This window comes from Choloepus didactylus, chromosome 3 (genome assembly GCF_015220235.1).
Source record: "Choloepus didactylus isolate mChoDid1 chromosome 3, mChoDid1.pri, whole genome shotgun sequence".
NCBI lineage: Eukaryota > Metazoa > Chordata > Mammalia > Pilosa > Megalonychidae > Choloepus > Choloepus didactylus.
Genome location: NC_051309.1, coordinates 191,728 through 207,028, shown reverse-complemented (window position 1 = coordinate 207,028; position 15,301 = coordinate 191,728). Strand labels below are relative to the sequence as shown.

At 36.9% G+C, this 15,301-nt stretch overlaps 1 pseudogene; it reads right to left on the bottom strand.

Moving 5' to 3' along the window:
• Positions 1–902: 902 nt before the first annotated feature.
• LOC119529113 lies at positions 903–14,013 on the bottom strand (annotated as a pseudogene).
• Positions 14,014–15,301: the final 1,288 nt, after the last annotated feature.

The following is a 15,301-nucleotide window of genomic DNA, read 5'->3' as shown; positions in this document are numbered from 1 at the left end:
TTATTTTATATCTTACCTTATTTTATTTATTTTCTAATAAGACTACATTTATTCAAAACCTTAGTAAAAGTTTTGATTATAAGTATCCAATGGTATAAAAAGTAAATAAAAGATTTGTAGGTTTCTAATATATTAATACAAAGTGCATGACTACATACATACAGTACATCCTACAGGCAAAGAAAGGTGGAAGGGGAAAAAGAAGACTGTGGTTGAAGTCTAGTAATAAATAAATAAATACAGAAGTAGAGATGATCCATATTACAGTATATTCTGCCACTAATACTGCAGTCAAAATGTACAAAAAAACAAAACAAAACAAAACCATTTCAAATATAACTCAGGAGGACAATGGTAATGGCTGGGACTCCTGTAATAACCTCAAAGGCTGTGGGAGAGCTGACCCAACTCACTGTGTGGTCTGTGCATTTGGTGGCATGTAGCATGTAGGTTTTTCCAAAAGGAAGAAATACAGAATCTTAAGTTTAGATTAAGAGCTATAAAACTCTTATAAGGCTCACTCCTTGTTACTCATACCATCCAACTTTTAAAATCCAGTTTTAAAAATAAGCACTGAGTCATGTTACCACAAGAAGGCAGGCGAAAATGCTCCTCCCCTCATGGAAGGTGATATTTTTTTCCCTGAAATTTTAGAAATGAGGCAATGAGAATACTTTGGTTTGGATTCAAGTTAGAGGCTCTTAACAGAGATTTCAGAATTGAAGAGCTCCATGTTCAGGATTTATTTATCACCTAACATGTCAATGTTCAGAAAGTCTGACTAAAAGAAGCCAGACTAAAAACCAACCCACTCAGCATTAACACACACCTCTTTTCTTCTAGTGGAATTTTACTTTAAATATTGAAAAGAAAAAAAAAAAAAAAAACCCAATAGGTTAAAACAAGTCTAACACCCACTCGACACAGATAAAACCTTCACAATGCTCAACTGAAGTAATCCAGAGCTAAAACTGAATTGTGCAGATCTTCAATGAAGTCACCAAACAGTCCTATAACACAAACAAAAGTCAATTACATACAGACTAGGCAAGCCCTCTAAGAAATGTGCCCCAGGAAGCATTAACCTTTGTTTTGTGCCATCTTGAAGACTTGCACACTTTATTTTTCAGACAATTTTAATAGTGTGTGTTCTCTACTGTGTGGTAATGCTTTGGTACTATTCATACAAGATTGCTTATCCTGAAGCCTTGCTAATTCCCCAAGAGAAGCTTTGATTCTGCTTTAGAAGTTTCCTATAAATTAAAATCTTTAGCAAATATTAATATGAAGGGAGATGACACAGAATGCAACATATACAGTCAAATTACCTCCCTGTATATTTAGTAATTACTTTTTCTTTCAAGGTATATGCACCAGAAAGCTTAGTCTGTCCTGCTTAATATTTCAGTAGTACAGGTCTGAATCATCAGAACCTTGGCAAGACCTTAATATTTCAAAATTATAAACAAATACCTCTAGGGGCAAGTCTATATTATTGAATTATAACAAATTTACTATCATGAGGGAAAACAAGTGTAGCCAGCCATCTTAAAACATGCCCCAACCACTACTTCTCAATATAGAAAAGACTAAAACTACATATGGTTTATCATACAGCAAATCCCATCTCTGACCCTTGAAATTCCCCTAATTACATTCATGAGAAGGGGATTTAAAAAAGACTTAAAGAGCACTTTACAGCAGCATTCAGCTTTCCTATGAAATACTCAGCATCTTAAATTAAATATTATATACACTTCTCTTTTTCTTTTAGTGAGCTAGACTCTGGCTTCAGAGTTTGTGAAACTAGGGGGAAAATAACCTATTCAAAACCATTCTAAAAATTGTCTTTTGGCAGAACAGCAAGTATCCAAGTTAAAAATAGGGTCACTTTGTTGTCTTTCAAAAAAAATTTTTTTTTGTTTCCCTTCTACATAAACCTCAGTCAGCACTCCTGAGTGGAGATGGGTAGGGGCTCTGGCCCCTGCTCCTCCGGCTTCTCAGCAGTTGTTTTCTTATTGCTGCAAAAGGCTTGAATAGATGTGTGTCAATGAGGACTTCCCCAAAACGGCTGTTATAGATAATCCCACAATATATTTTCTGTCTTTTCCAGGATGTGAGATCTAAAAAAGAACAGACTGGTGTTCTGTTAGAGCCAGAAGCCATCTCGGCATCTGAGCCATCATCTGACCGGTTACTGTAACGAGGAGACTGGGCTGGGGAGGCCCTTGAAGTGGTACTGTGAGCATCAGAATTGTGACGTTTACATTCTTTCTGTAGTTTACTGTTCTGGTTGCTTTTTATTCTGTTTCCAGACAGAGTTTTCACTTCCTTTGGTTTCAATGTAGTCTTTAGACTGGGTCCTGCCCTTGCATCTACCACATAATTCCAGTTTTTTTTTTTGATCCTGCTGCCAGTTTCTTCCATCTTTTCACAAGCAAGACACAGGCACTGCAGCTATCTCCTGAACGAGTCTCACGTAACAACTACAAGGGACTTCACAATCTGGCAGTTCCTCCTAGTCTGGGCAGAAGTAGCGACTGTATTTAATATGAACTCAGGGAGGCACCCTCACCAAAAGGTTACACAGAGGCAGGGCAAAAACCAGAAAAACAAGAGCTGAAAAATTTTGATCAATGAAACAGAGCTATGTTAGAGATCTAGAATAAGTTGAACCAAATGCCAAAGAACAGATAGAGAACAAAGATAACCAACAAGAAAACCCTAGGAAAAAAATGAAAATGAGCTCCAGAATAAACTAATCAAGAAAATCAGATGCCTAGACAGCTAAAAATCATGAGCCATACAAGGAAACATGATAATATGGGCTAGCCAAAGGAATAAACTAACACTTCACCTGAGATACAGGAATTGAAACAACTAATCAAAGATGTTCAAACAAATAAACAAGCTAAAGGAAAATGTGGCAAAAGAGATGAAGGATATAAAGATGACACTGGATGAAAATAAAGAAGAATAAATAAGCTTGAAAAAACAAATGGCAGAACTTATGGGAAAGAAAGGCACAATAGTAGATATGAAAAACACAATGGAGACATATAATGGTAGATTTGAAAAGGCAGAAGACAGGCTCCATGAACAAGAAGGTAAAGCAACTGAAATCATACAAATAAAAGAACAGATGGGGAAAAGAATGGAAAAATATGAGCAGGGTTTTAGGAAAGTGAATGACAACAGGAGGCACATGAATATACATGTTATGGGTGTCCCAGAAGGAGAGGAGAAGGGAAAAGGGGCAGAAAGAATCATAAAAGAAATAACCACTGAAAATTTTCCAACTCTTATGAAAGACATAAAATCACAGATTCAAGAATGGTAGCATACCTCAAACAGAATAGATCCAAGAAGATCTACTCCAGTATACTCACTTATCAGGTTGTCCAATGTCAAAAACAAAGAGAATTCTGAAAGCAGGAAAAGTGATCCATCACATAAAAGGGAAGCTCAATAAGACTATGTATACATTTCTCTGTAGAAACCATGCAGGCAAGAAGACAGTGGTTTGATATTATTAAGATACTGAAAGACAAAAACTGCCAAAACAAGAATTGTATATCTAGCAACACTGCCCATCAAAAATGAAGGAGAGATTAAAATATTTTCAGATAAACAGACACTGAAAGTTCGTGAATAAGAGACCTGCTCTAGAAGAAATATTAAAGGGATTGCTACAGGCTGATAGGAAAAGACAGAAGAGAGAGGTTTGGAGAAGAGTGTAGAAATGAAGAGTATCAGGAATGGTAAAATGAACATGTTGGAAGCAATGTAATTATTTTAGGTTATCTTGTTTTTCTCATTCCTTCGTTCAGTTATGGTTTATTAATTTTCTTGGAGTAAGGTAGGGACATGTTGGAAGCAATGTAGCTATTTTAGGTTATTTGTTTTTCTTATTCCTTTGTTTTGGTTTTGCTTAAAATGTTTTTTTATCATTTGTTTTTTAATTTTTTGATAAATAAAGTTAACAAAAAAAAAAGCCATAGCAAACAAGAAACCATGACTTCAAAACCTGTCAGTGGCTTTCTACAGAAACAAAACCTTAAAATTAGCAAGCTCTTGGCTATGTCTTTCCAGAAGCCAGAGCAGAAACAACTGGCATCATTAATAGCATATAATCCTCAAAATGAAATAATGAAGTCACATGATTATCAAAACTGAGTATCAGATATCAAGGTGCTTAAAATTTCATTCATTTCCACGTATCATGGGCAAAGCACATACCTGAATCTCAAACCTCTGGGAGAAATTGCCAGGGGCCTTCAATTTTGGATAGATCATTTATAATAAACAGGATCAGTAAGGAAAGAAATGTTGAATTGCAGGATATATGAACTAGACTTCTCAGACATTTATAGAACATTACATCCCTCAATAGCAGGATACACATTTTTCTCAAATGCTTATGTATCATTCGCAAGGACAGAACAGATCTTGGGTCACAAACAAACTCTCAAGAAATTTAAGCATATTGATATTATACAAAGCACTTCCTCAAAACATAATCGAATGTAGTTGGAAATCAGTAACAGGCAGAAGGTGGGAAAATTCACAAATATATGGAGGCTAACAAACACACTCTTAAACAACCAGTGGCTAAAGGAAGAAATTACAAGAGAAACTAGTAAATATCTTGACGCAAATGAAAATGAAAACAACATATCAAAATATATGGGGTGCAGCAAAAGCAGTGGTGAGAGGGAATTTATTGCCTTAAATGCCTTTATTAAAAGAGAAGAAAAAGGAGAGGAGAAAAATTGAGGAATTAACTGTTTACCTGGAGAAAAGAGAGAAGAATACCAATCTAACCCCAACACAAACAGAAGGAAAGAAATAAGACTAGAGCAGAAATAAAAGAAATGGAAAACATGAAATCAATAGAGAATCAACAAAACTCATAAGTAGGTTCTTTGAGAAAATCAGTAAAATCTATGGTCCCTTAGCAACGCTAACAACAACAACAAAAAAGACCATATGCAAATAAATAAAATCAGAAATGGGAAAGAACTACTGACCACACAGAAATAAAAGAGATAATGAGGATATCAGGAACAACTAATGCTAATAAACTAGACAACTTAGGCAAAATGGACAACACCCTAGAAAAGCATGAACAACATCTGAGTCAAGAAGAAATAGACAACCTCTACAAACCAATCACAAGTAAAGAGACTGAGTCAGTAATAAAAAGCCCCCATAAAACACAAGTCCGGGAACTCAAATGTGAATTCAATCAAACATTCAAGAAAGAATCAGTACCAATCCTCCTCAAACTCTTCCAAAAAAAATTGAAGAGAAGGGAAAGTTACCCAACTCATTCTATGAAGCCAACATCACCCTAATACCCAAGTCAGACAGACATAAAAAAAAGTAAATTATAGAGCAATCTCTTTAATGAATATAGATGTAAAAATCCTCAACAAAATACTCGTAAATCAAATCCAGCAGCACATTAAAAGAATTATACACCATGACCAAGTGGGATTTATTCCAGATATGCATGGCTGGTTTAACACAAGACAATGAATTAATGTAATATACCACATCAATAAATGAAAGCTGAAAAACCACACAATCATTTCAATCGATGCAGTGCGGGATACTGATTACGTGCTTCAACTTGGCGGGCCTGGGCCGGGGGACCGGATCCGCCCCTGGGGAGGGTGGTGGGCACGGGCGGTAGCGCCCTCCACAGCCCCCCGGGCCTGAGAAAGTGAGGCCAGATGCAGGCCCCATTTCCTCACCCAAAATACAATCGTTAAGGGAAGCTTGCCAGAGAAAACCGCCCCCCTTATCTTGCCCGCCACCCCCGTTGCCAGAGCAACTCCCGCCACCGCCAGTGCGCATGCACCGTTGCCAGAGCAACTCCCACCCCTTTTTCAAACAACCCCCACCCTCTATGCCAGCCTATATAACTTGTGCTCACCCCTGATTAAAGGCTCTTGGTTTTACCCTCCTGAGAAAAGCGTCCCACCTGTTTCCTCGCGCCGCCCTCCACACCTTGCACGCCACCGCCGGGGACCTGGCCAAGTCCCCCGCCTCGCCCTCGCCTCCGGGAAAGAGCCCCCGCCGCCGGTACCCTCCGAGCAAGTCCAAGAGCCGAGGGTTCAGCAACCGGCCGCCCCTCTGAAGCAGTAAACGCGACCGCAATGCAGAAAATGCATTTGACAAAATTCAACATCCTTCCTTGATGAAAACACTCAAAAGGATAGGAATAGAAGAGACCTTTCTCAATATGATAAAGGCAATATATGGAAAACCCCAGCTAACATCATACTCAATGGGGAAAAACTGAAAGCTTTCCCTCTAAGATCAATAACAAGATGAGGAGGCCCACTGTCACACTTTCAACACTGTGCTGGAATGTCTAGCTAGAGCAATTAGGCAAGAAAAAGAAATAAAAGGCATTCAAACTGGAAAGGAAGTAGTAACACTTTCACTGCTTGAAGATGCTGGGATCCTATATGTAGAAAATCTGGAAAAAATCTACAGCAAAGCTACTAGAGCTAAGAAATGAATACAGCAAAGTGGCAGGGTACAAGATCAACAGGCAAAAATCAGTAGTGTTCCTATACAGCAAAAATGAGCAACTTGAGGAGGAAATTAAGAAAAAAAAATTCCATTTACAACAGCAACCAAAACAACAAAGTATTTAGGAATAAACGTAACCTATACAGAGAAAACTACAAGAAATTGCTAAAAAAAAACAAAAAACAAATATGACCTAAAAAAATGGAAGAACATAGCACATTCATGGATTGGAAGATTAAAGACAGATAACATGTGAATTCTACCAAAATTCTGCCAACAACTTACTTTGCAGAAATAGAAAAACCAGTAACTAAATTTATTTGGAAGGGAAGAGTGCCCCAAATAGCCAAAATTATCTTGAGAAACAGGAATGAAGTGGGATGTCTCACACTACCTGACTTTAAAGAGTATTACAAAGCTACAGTGGTCAAAACAGCATGGTATTGCCATAAAACTAGATATGCCGAATAATGGAACCAAACTGAATGTTCAGAAATAGACCCTCTCATCTATGGACAACTGATCTTTGATAACGCAGCCAAGCCAATGCAACTGGGACACAGTACCCTTTTCAAAAATGGCATTTTAAGAACTGGTTATCCATATCCAGAAGAATGAAAGAAGACTCCTATCTCAATCTTATACAAAAATTAACTTGAAACAGATGTAAGACCTAATCATTAGAGAAAAAAAGCATAACATTTTTTTGAATAAAATGTAAGGAAATATCTTAAAGATCATGTGATAGGAGGTAGTTTTCTAGACCTTGTGCACAAAGTGCGAGCAATGAAAGAACGAATAGATAAATGGGATCTCTATAAATTAAACACTTCAGTACATGAAAGGACTGTGTGAGAAAAGTAAAAACGCAGCCTAAACAATGGGAGACAATATTTGGAAACCACATATCAGATAAGAGTCTAATATGCAGAATATATTAGGAGATCCTACAACTCAACAACAAAAAGACAACCCAATTAAAAAATAGGCAAAAGTCATGGACAGTTACTTTTCTGAAGAGTAAATATAAATGGCTCAGGAACGTATGAAAAGATCATCAACTCACTGGCTATTAGGGAAATCCAAATCAAAACCACAATGAGATATCATCTCACACATATTAAAATGGCCATTATAAAAAAAAACAACAACACAAAATTACAAGTGCTGGAGAGGACATGGAGAAACTGGCACACTTAGTCATTGTTGGTAACGTAGAATGGTACAGCCATTCTGGAAGACAGTGTGGTGGTTCCACAGAGAGCTAAGTATAGAGTTGCCATATGATCCAGCACTTCCATTACTAGGTGTATACTTAGAAGATCTGAAAGCTGAGACACAAACAGATATTTGTAAACTGATGTTTATAGTGACATTATTTATGATTGCGAAAAGAGAGAAACAGCCCAAGTGTCCATGAATGGATGAGTGGATAAAGAAACTGTGGTATATATATAACAATGGAATATTATGCAGTTCTAAGACAAAAAATTCACGTAGCATATAACAACATGGATAAACCTTGAGAACATTATGTTGAGCAAAGTTAGCCAGAAACAAAAAGATAAATACTGTATGGGATCACTAATATGAACTAACATTAATGAGCAAATGTTGAGAGTTAAAGCAGAGAACACAGGTTACCAAGAGATAGAAACAGGGTAGAGATTGGGCATGTGATGCTGAAAGAGTATATAATGTTCAACAGGATTGACTGTATATATGTAGAAATGGAAAGCACAATACTGTGTGATGGTAGCACAATATTGTAAGTAAACTGAACAAAATGACTGTGAGTAAAGATGAAAGAGGAAGGCTAAGGACATGTATGACACCAGAATGAAAGACAGAAGAAAAAGAGTGGGACTGTATAACTCAGTGAAACCTAGAATGGTCAATGATGTAGATTAAATGTACAAATTTAATCATGTGTGAGAACAAATGAATCAACTTTGCAAGGTGTTGAAAATGGGATGGTATTGGGGAAAAAATACAATCAATAAAAAACTAGAGGCTATAGTTAACAGTTACATTGTAATATCCTTCCACTAATCATAACAGAGGGAATATACCAAAGCTGACTGGCTATAAGAGGGGAATATAAGGGAGGGGTATGGGATTCTTGGTGGCTGAGTTGTTTCCTGATCTTTTTACTGTCTTTTATTTTAATTATATTTCTTCTGTTTTATTATTCTTATTTTAATTTTTGTGAAGTAACAAAAGTGTTCAAGGGCTAATTGTAGTTATTAATAATACCGTGAAACACAGATTGTACACTGTGGATGACTGTATTTTATGTGAATATATCTCTATAAAATTGTAGGGGAAAAACAGAGGGATACAAGTACTGGAGAAAATGTGGAGAAAGGGATGTACCTATTCACTGTTGGTGGGGAAATAAAATGGTGCAGCCCATCTGGAGTGTGGTGTTTCCACAAGAAGCTAAGTATGCAGTTGCCATAAGATCCTTCAACCTCATTATTGGTACATACTTGGAAGAACTGAGAGCAGGGATACAGATGGACATCTGCACACTGGTGTTTGTGGAGGCAGTATTCACAATTTGTAACGGATGAAGGTGGCCTAAGGGTACCTCGATGGATAAACAGTATGGTGAACTGTGGTGTATGCAAACAATACTGAGTGTTTGCAAGAAGGAATGACATTGTGAGGCATGCAACTAGGTAAACAGATCTTGACGACAGCATTTTGAGTGAAATAAACCAGAAACAAAAAGACAAACATTATAATGCCTCACTACTATAGACTACCAATAATGTGCAAACTCGGAGAATTGAATCTTAGAGCACAGGTTATCTGGGGAAGGCTTATTACAGGTCCCTATGTCGTAAGCTCTTACAGCAGTCGCATCTATTCCTGAGTTGTAATGGTTATCTCTAAATCCTGAGATGCTGAGCTCTTTGTGTATAACCTGGTCAGTCTCCGAAACTCTTGGGTATCTGTATGATACCTGTGACTCAGAGCTAGAGTTCACAGCTATGAATGTCGATATTACCCCTTACAGCAACTGTTAAAAAAGCTGAAAAAGAGTTCAGACTTCAATTAGAGAGCTGAATGATGTGGACCTGGTTAGGAATAAGGCAAATCAGAATAAAGGGAAATGAATGATATTGACTATGTTTTCAAACTTCAACTTCTGTGAGACCAAAGGAAGAGATGTTTATTTGGTGCAAAATCTATATTTTCTGTACCACACTAAATAATGAAACTTATATGGTCAGTTTATACAAACACCATAATTACATGGAACTTTGAATACGGGGTGAGATCTGTTTTTTTTTTTTTTTACAGGTTAGTGTGAAACTCCAATACATCTCAAAGTAATTTGGGCACAGAAAAAAATGTATTTGCAAAGTCCCCCTGAAGGTCTGGGAAAAAAGGCAGAAATATCAAGCTTCATCACCTGGAGAATTATTTATATTCTCACAAGCTATGGGGACTACCAATTTAGAAGGCCAAATCCTCGATCTTGGGGCTTGCCCTTAGGAAGCTTGTTACTGCAAAGGAGAGGCTAAGCCTATTTAGCATTTTGCCTAAGTGTCTCCCCCAGAGAACCTCTTTTGTTGCTCAGATGGGGCCTTTCTAACTCTAAGCCCACTCAGCAGGTAAACTCACTGCCCTGCCCCTCTATGGGACATGACTCCCAGGGGCATAAATCTCCCTGGCAATGTGGGACATAACTCCCAGGGTGAGCCCGGACACGGCACCATGGGATTGAGACAGGATTCCTGACAAAAGGGAGAAGATATTTGAAACAAAATAAAGTATCAGTTGCTGAGAGATTTCAAATGGAGTCATAGGTCACTCTGGAGGTTATTCTTATGTGTTACATAGATATCACTTTTTAGGTTTCAGTGTATTGGAATAGCTAAAGGAAATAACAAACTGTTGAACTGCAACCCAGTAGCCTTGATTCTTGAAGATTACTGTAGGACACTATGTAGCTAACATGGTGTGCCTGTGACTGTGAAAACCTTGTGGCTCACACTCTCTTTATCTAGTGTATGGACAGATGAGTAGAAAAATGGAACAAAATTAAATGAACAATAAGGGGCTAGAGGGATGGGATACTTTGAGTGTTCTTCTTTACTTTTATTTTTATTCTTATTTTTAATTTTTTCTGGAGTAATGAAAACGCTCAAAAATTTATTTTGGTGATAAATGCATAACTATATGATGGTACTGTGAACAACTGACTGTACCCTGTGGATGATTGTAGGGCATGTGAATATATCTCAAAAAATGAATTGAAAAAAGAGTCAACTGATTTCCAATTCCTAGCAATGAACAAAAAATAAAGTAAAAAACAAACAAATGCATTCATAATAATAAACACACAGAATGAACTCGTTTGTTTTAAACCAAAAATATATGTAAATTCTTCACCATATAAACTGTGAAAAACATGAAAGAAAGAACAGGACGTCTAAATAAGTGGAGTAATACTTTTTTTCGTGGTCAGTAGACTGAGTGTTTAATTAAGAGTCAGTTGTTCCCAATGAGTTCGCTGGAGTCAATGCAATCTCAGTCAAATTCCCAGCAAGATATTTTGTAGACATTCACAAACTGTTTCTCATCCTAGAAGAGCATACAGATAACTTATCATAAAAGTTCATTAAATACCTTAAAGGTACCTTAAAAATGTGTGATCGTGGCACACAGAAAAATGGAAAGTACATGCAGACCCTTGAAAATATACTCAACTGAGTACAGTCCTTTCAATAAATGGTGATGGAAAAACTGAAGAGCTATATAGGAAAAAAAAATTTAAAAGACAAACTGTATATCTTATGCAAATATTCACTTAGAATAATTTTCAAGCTTCTGCATAAGATGAAAAATTATAAAAATTTTAGAAGCTAATAAAAGAGAAAATCTACATGACAATAGACATGCTAATGAGTTTTTATATGTAGCATCTAAAGAAAGAGTTATGAAAGGAAAAAGAAGTTAATCTAACTTTACTAAATTTTTTTAAATCCTGCAATGTGGAAGACACTGCTAACAAAATGAAAAGATCAGCCATGCAGTAGGAGAAATCTTTGCAAAACACATTTATCTAAAAATGAATTGTACCAAAATATACAAATGACCTACAGCTTGACAATAAGAAAACTAACCACCAAATTAAAAGATGGGTAAAGGACTGAATAGATACCTCACCAAATTAGGTATACACTTGGTAAATAAGCACAGATAAAGCTACTCAACATCAACTGTCATTATGGGAGAGCAACTTAAAACCACAATGAAAAACACTACATACCCTTTGGAATGGATAATTAAAAAAAAAAAAAGACAGTAACAATTCGTAGTGGCTTTGTGGAACAGGAACTCTCGTTCATTGCTGGGGGAAGCGGGATGCGTGATAGTAAAGCCACTCTGGAAGACCTTTTGGCATTTCTTACAAAGTAACACATCTCAGCATATGACTCATCAATCGCACTCCTGGGTATTTTCCCAACTATGCTTGACAGTGAATGTCCATATAAAAAAAAGCATATACACAGTTATAGCAAGTTTTCGTTATGACTAGAAACTAGAAGAAACCACAATGTTCTCCACTAGGTGAACGGATAACCAAACTGTGATAAAACCATGCCCTGTGGTTCTACTCAGGAATAAAAACAAAAGCTCTATCCTGCCACATAAAGTCATGGATGTATCTCAAATGCACAATAGCAAGGGAAAGAAGCCAGTTGGAAAATCTACAAACTATATGACAAGGGAACATCTATTATACCATGAAAAAGGAAAAAAATTACAGAGATGGTAAACAGATTGGTTACTGCCAAGGATTCATGGTGGTAGGGCAGAGGACTGCACAGGTGAAGGATTCTGTAGGATATTTAATGGTGGATACCTGCCACTGTGAATTCCCCAAATCCACAGAACTTTACAGAACAAAGAGTAATTCTTAATGTACACGAAGTTTTAAAAATGAATTTAGAAGATGAAATTCAAATGTGAGTTAAGAATTGAACTGAATTATACATTTATGAAGGGAAATCTGTAAGACTATGGACAAAAGGAACTGCGTGTAAGCACTGGTCTCTAATAAAGTCACTGCCACCAGGGTACTTGTTCAAAGTGAACAAAAATCAATAGACGGCAGATGGTGGGAGACAGGTTTCTCACGGTTGGAGTGTAAGATTAATGGTAAGTCATAGGAGAAAGCTAGAAGATCCATTTGGTGATGGATTAGAGTTTGAGATATAGGTATGACCTCATGATTAGTTTAATACAGATTATTCCATATAGAAATATTTATGGAAGTTAGGTGTATATATACAGCTTAGGATAGCCACTAAGTTTCCTGACACTGTTAGCTGAGAGGGTGGAGATGAGGGACAGTCCTCTTAAGCTACTAGACCCAGGTTTTTTATGCTATTCTCCAATAAAAAGAGCCAGTTCTTCCTCCAGAAAAGGCTGAATCTAATTCTGGGGAGGAAATATAAAAGGCAGTCTTCTAGTGTCCAAAAGTAAGGAATTAAGAAGCAGTAATGACAAAACACAAATATACACACTTGCAAATAATGTGTAAAACGGTAGCCAACTGAAAGAGCTCCCAATGACCCAATATGGAATAATTTGACCAACAAAATAAATTCCTTGGAATTGCATTATAACCGAAAGATGAATATACAAAGCCCAGGATGATACAAATGATTAAACTGATGAATAAATGGGGAAGACTGGAATTATCCCATCCCCAAAATTCCAATTTATTGATATAGATACTTATCCAACCAAGGATTGTGAACTAAATTCTCCACTCCTTAAAGGGTGGGCTGGGCTGTGTATAGTGACTTCCTTCCAAAAAGTGCATAATTTGGGCAGGGGGAAAAGAGTAACTTTACAGTGGAGAAACTTGACAAATAATACCTCAAATGGGTGCTGAAGAAGGAAAACATCAACAATGATAAATCAGAACAAGAGTTTGTGCCCTTGATATAGAGTAATGAGGGTGGCACTTTCTGTGGTCTTCTTCCCAAAGAAGTATCACAGCTTAATCATGGAGAAGCATTAGGTAAATCTCAGTTGGGGCACATTCCACAAAACTGCTGACATGTACTTCTGAGTATTTTCAAGGATGTTATAAAAACAAAGAATGTCTGAGAAAATCACACAGACAAGGCGAGCCTAAGTGGACATGGGGACTAAATGCAATGTGGTATCCTGGAATGGGATGTGGAAAAGAAAAAGATAAAACTAAGGAAATCTGGAGAAACAATGGACTGTGGTTAATAATTACGTATATTGATATTAATTGTAACAAAATTACAATGCTGATAAATAATGATGAGAGGAAACTAGAACTTCTTTACATGATAAATCTCTGTACTATCTATATATTTTTTCTGTAACTCCGAAAATATTCTTTGATAAAAATACATTATAACACATTGTTATATTTGTCCTAACACATACCTTTTCTTTAATCATTCCTACTTTAAATTACTATTAATTCTTTCTGCTAACTAGTCCTATTGTTTTTAGTAGTATTTATGATATAGAAAATAATCTGATCATACATAATATCAAATAAAATCTATGCTACATATTTTAAATTTGAGTACCAATGCATCTGCATATAATTATTTTACATTACACTAGGATTGGGGCTTGTTGAGGTCGTTCAGGTTTAGCAGGGTCCTGTGGTGACTCTCTAAAAATACGGTCATCATAAACCAAGGACAAGATTCAGATATCATAGAATATATTACAGATCATTTTTCAATATATTCAAACAACCTTTTTTTTTGGAAGAAAACAAAACAGTCCTAGAACATAACGGGAAGGAAAGAGAAGGGTGATAAGAAGCTACCCATGCAGGAGCCTGTCATGTGCCTGGGTAGCCATGGTGAGGGGGAGAAGGGAGGGGAAGGTGGGGGAGAGTTTGATATTTAGAATACTTAGTATCTGACATGTTTTTTTTCCTTTTTCTCTTTCTCAGCTATCTGGGTTGCTTTTCACTACAGTCCCACATGGGCAAGACTGGTTTCAAGGTAGTCAGGAACGGGGAGGGAGCAGGTAGTGGCAGGAAAGGAGTAAGGCTGGCAGCTTGGTCAAGAGAAAGAAAAAGTCTTTGTCAGAATCATTACTGTTTTGCTAACCAGTATATCCCCAAGGTCAAGCACAATGCCTACACTATGGCAGATACTCAATAATTTGTGCTGAATGAATGGATAAATGAACAAATGTAATAGATTACAGAACTCATTGGGGAAACATAATTGTATATATAATGGGAATATTTTGAAAATATACTGAGAAGAAATAAGGAGATGAGTTACCAGAAACAACTGTGAACTTGGTAGTTGTGCTGGTTTGACTCTGTTATATACCTCATAAAAGACTGTGTTTTTAAACCACTCTTGTGGGGGCAGACCTATTGTGGGTGGGATTCTTTAATTAGTTTTTTTCCATGGAGATGTGACCCCAACCATTCAGGGTGCATCTTGATTAATTTACTGGATTCCTCAAGAGAGCTCAGAGTGGACACAGACCTGGATGCTTGGAGATGCAAACAGATGGATATTTGGAGATGCTAAGCTAAGAGATGAAGCCCAGAGTTTGCCACAGATAAGCTAAGAAGGAACTCCAGATGCAGAGAGAGAAGCCCTGGGAAAAACAAGCAAGGACTCAGGAGCTGAGAGAGAGGAGCTAAGACCAAAGCCCAGAGACATTGTGGAGAAAGCCACTGGAATCAGAAGCTGAAAGCAATACAACC